Raw genomic sequence first — 4,952 nt, forward strand, 5'->3', positions numbered from 1 at the left:
ATCTTTTAACAACTCAAGTCACCTCCTTTGGCAAAGATTCTAATCATTTTTCTTAAAAACATATTGAAAACCCTTATGATAAGTGAATACATCCACATAATACCATCGAGACAATTTTTCCAAATCTGCAAGAAAAGACTACCTCATCCTACTCCAAATCATGAGTTGGATAGTTTTTTTTCATGTGTGTTAAGTTGCCCCGAAGCATAAGAAATTACTTTCATATTTTTCATCAAGACACAACCTAGATCAGTCTGTGAAGCATCACAATAAATCGCAAACCCATTGGATCCTTCCAAAAATGTCAAAACTAGGCTTATGTAAGACAATTCTTTAACTCTTGGAAACTTTTCTCACAAGCTTCTGACCATTGAAACTTCACCTTTTGATAGTGTCAATGTAATGAAAGGACAAGCAATAGAGCAAAACCCTTCCAAAAACCTTCTATAATAACCAACCAAACCCAAGAAACTCTGAATATCTAAAGGGGAAAGAGGTCTAGGCCATTTTCTAACTACCTCATTCTTCTTAGGATCAACTTGAATACCTTCATCGAAAATAATATGGCCAAGAAAAGCACTGAACCTCAACCAAAACTCATATTTGCTAAACTTAGAAACTAATAGACGATCCTTGAGGATTGAAAAATGATCTTTAGGTTATCAACATGTTCATCCTCACTTGATAAGTAAATTAAAATATCATCAATAAACACAAGCACGAACATGTCAAGGTATTTTTTGAACATTCTATTCATAAGATCCATGAAAGTCATCGGGACATTTGTTAAACCAAATGACATCATTAGGAACTCATAGTGACAATATTGAGTTTGAAAACTCATCTTTGGAATGTCACTTTCTCCTACCCTCAACTGATGATACCCCGATCGAAGATTAATCTTTAAGAAGAAACTAGCACCTTGAAGTTGATCAAACAAGTCATCAATCATACGGATATGATAGTTATTCTTTACTATAACGTAGTTCAATTATCAATAGTCAATACACATACAAAGTGAATCATCCTTCTTTCAAACACATAAAATCAGAGCACCCTATAGTGAGATACTCGGTCTAATGAAGCCGTTATACAAAAATCTTTCAACTAACCATTAACTCCTTAAGTTCTATCGGAGCCATACGGTAAGGAGGAAAAGATATAGGTTGCATATATGGAAGAAGGTCAATTCCAAAGTCTATTTCCCTTTTGTGAGGAACACTAGGAACATCATATGGAAAAACTTTTGTAAACTCATTATACACTAGATTTCACTCAAAAGTGGGGGCTTCAGAATTGGCATCCCTAACCCAAACAAGACGATAGATGCAAACACTAGAAATCATTTTCTTGGCCTTAAGGCATGAAATAAACCAACTTGTAGGTTCTAAATTTTCACCTTTTTATTCTAAGATAGGTTCATTCAGAATCTAACATGTGACCACTCGGATTCTAGAGGAATGGAAGCATAACAAGAATGAAGTCAATTCATCCCAAGAATGACATCAAAATGTATCATGTCTAACTCCACAAGAACGACTGGGGTGAGTTTATGGAAAACTAAAATTTGGCAATTTCTATAGACTCGTATAGCAACAATGGAATCACAAACACGAGTAGAGACTGTGAAAGGTTCAAGAAGAATTTTAGGACTGACATGAAACTTCATAGCCACATAGGGAGTCACAACAGACAAGGTAGCACCTGGATCCATCAATGCATAAACATCAAATCGAAAGACTCATAACATTACACTAACCACATCTGGAGAACCCTCATGATCCTGTCGAGTCTTAAGAGTATAGAATTTGTTCTGACGCTAACCACCAGAACCAGAAAAAGCACCCTACTGAGTCAAGCGACCAGAAGAAACACTAGGTTGAGCCTGATGATAACGCTCAACTATACTTCATCCAATTCTAAGTGTAGGCGGTCGCTAACAAGTATAAACTTAACTAAGAGTTGGGGTCAATTCCATAGGGAGTGATACGTTAAAGAATTCAATTAAGAAGTAAAATGGTGTTCTAATCGTTTGTAGTTGTAGACATTGTTGCAACAATAAAATAAATGACAAGGTTTTGGCAATTGATGTCAAATGTGGGGATTCGGGTAACCAAATTACGACTACTAAAATCGGGGGTAAACAAATAGAGAGGGTTATTTCTTGGGAGTGTGATAAATTTAATGCCAATTTCGTGTAAGGGGTGATTATTATTTACTAAAAGTTGTTGAATCTCAGCGGGTAGGCTAGGCTAGGTGCAATAGCCATTTCTCAATGAACTATTACGAATCAAGCGAGTTCTTTCGAACCTCAACAAGCACAACATAGATTAACAGCACATTATCTTAATCAATCTACTTTTTCAAGCTATATTGGTAAGATTGCATTCAAATTCACTTTCTCAAGCTAAATCCATAACAACAAAATCACTACAATCATCAACTGATAATTTAACTCTAACACTTGTTTCTCAAGCAAGTATAGAGTACTAAGCTAGAATTGCATTTGAAACTAAAATTCCTCAAGTAAAACACAAACTATTAATTGAACTCACTTCAAATCAACAGTAAAATATGTAAATAACGACACCCTTTAGCTAATTAATGCATTCAATTACATAATCACACCCCCAAGAATGGGGGTTTTAGTCAAACATAATAAAGAACAATAAATCCTTACCGACGAAGTTTTCCATCAGGTTGGACAACAATCCACATGTCTCCAAATGCTCAAATTGAAGCTAAAAATCTAACCAACCCTAAATCTCTACTCAAAACTGTAAAAACAATGTTTTAGAATATTCAAGATCCAGAAGTGGATAATGTGGGAACTCCTTTTCTTCTATTGAAAATTACATTTATACGTTCCCAGAATTTCAGCATCGGAGTCCATTCGGTGAAATAAATCGGGCTCGCCGAACTAGTCGGCGATGCGCCAAGTGCTCCTCTTCTCAGCTTTTTGGCGTGCCTTTTCCAGCCAAACTGTTCTATAATTTTTGGTGGAATGGGTTAAGATTGCCAACCGGTTGGCGATGCGCCAAATGCACCTCTTCTCGCCTTCTCGACGTACCTTTTTAACACCTCGTTCTGTAACATTAGGTGATCGAGATAGGCATCACCGATCTCTTCGGCGCCACGCTAAATCACTAGTCTGCTCGCCAAGTTGGTCTTGTCCATGGGATGTCATGCTGGAACTTGGGGCGAGCTGAAGGTCCACTCAGCGACTCGCCGAGTGGCTTTGGCAAGTACCAGCTTTGTTTTCCTTCTAATTCTTCAGCATTTTACGCTCATTTTTGCCTCATAATGTTCTTTCCTTGCTCTTTTGCTTTAATTGCTGCAAATTAACATTTTAACATCAGTTATGAGCATAAAATAGGCATTTTAGGACACTAATTCCTTGAATATTAAGCCCTAAATGAGTCAAAATCCCCGACTCATCACCTGACAAGTATCTCTACCCTTGAATGCAGTCTCTCAATCTATGACCAGCCTTACCACAACCATAACAACCATAGGTACCGGCTAAGCATCTCTCTAAGTGAATCTTACTACACTATTGTACAATGGGAAATAAAGATCCACTAGAACCACTTCCTTGAGGCTTAGGGTTAGACACCCTATATATGTTGAATCTCTGAACTAGGACACTAATGAAGTCGGACCGGAAAACGTTTTCCAAAATAAAGAACATCCATTTCCACCGGACCTCGAGTGATAGAAATCACCATTATCAAATCTTCCCCTCTTAGACTCTCTAGCCCTCTCCTTAAGTTTTTCCTCTTTGATTTGTTGAGCTTGAGTCATCAACCTTGAAATGTCCATCTCTTTAATCAACATGGCAGTTCTACATTCTTTGACCACCATTTCTCAAACACCCAGAACAAACTTACTCATACAAGCTCTAGAGTTGACAGCCATTGCCGGAGCATACTTGGACAATTGAGTGAACTTCAAAGAGTATTCCATCACACTCATGTTTCCTTGCCTTAGGTTGATATATTCGTGCACCTTAATCTTTCTCATCTCATGGGAAAAAAACCAATCAAGAAATGCCCATTTGAACCCGTATCCAATGCACTTTGATCCTTCTATTGAGGAAACCATACTTGAGAAAACCTTTCAATTAGTAGGCATCCAAGTCCGCCTTTTCCATCGGAGTCACTCCTATAATGTCCACAATCTTTTGGATCCCTTTATAAGCTTTTGTGGATCCTCATCAACTTTTGAATCATGAAATTTTGGAGGATTAATCATTGTGAAGTCTCGAACCCTTGTAACTGGCATACCCACCTTTGGGTTCACAGGAGCTACCAATTCCCTATTAGTTTGTGTAGTCATAGCATGGGCCAACACTTGGAAGGCGGCCTTAAACACCACATGAGACACTTTCTCGGACAAAGGATCAACTGGATCTTGAGAAACTTTGGGTTCCACATTGTCATTGGCATTCCTTCTCACTGGAGCTCTTCTTGGAGGCATGTTTTGAAAATGCATAGGACTTGAGTTAGGAGGAAGGCCTTTATAAAGTTCAACTCTATCACACGAGTTTATAAAGGCATATTCATAAATGTAGCACGCTTCACACCCATGAATAAGACTCTACTAAACACGACTTGTCAGACACCTAAAACTCTTTTAAAACTTAATGCTCTGATACAAAGTTTGTCACAACCCAAGCTAGCCTCTGATGTGAGATGGAGAGTAGGATCCCGAGAGACCCTAAAAAGGTCACTCGACATAAACATTGCACTAAGATTATGACCTAATAGAAATGAAGAGATAAAACAGAACATAAGCCTCAAAAGACAATCTCAACATAAGGAGAATCTTAGTGAAAAGACTATAAATGTAGAATCATACTAAATTTGACAACAAGCCTCTACCAGCAAATGTGACTAGCACAAGTCCTAGCTCACGAGGTGAATCTGAAAACTGAAAGTGTAAAAAGACAT

Source organism: Solanum tuberosum, unplaced genomic scaffold (assembly GCF_000226075.1).
Source record: "Solanum tuberosum cultivar DM 1-3 516 R44 unplaced genomic scaffold, SolTub_3.0 scf00014, whole genome shotgun sequence".
Lineage (NCBI taxonomy): Eukaryota > Viridiplantae > Streptophyta > Magnoliopsida > Solanales > Solanaceae > Solanum > Solanum tuberosum.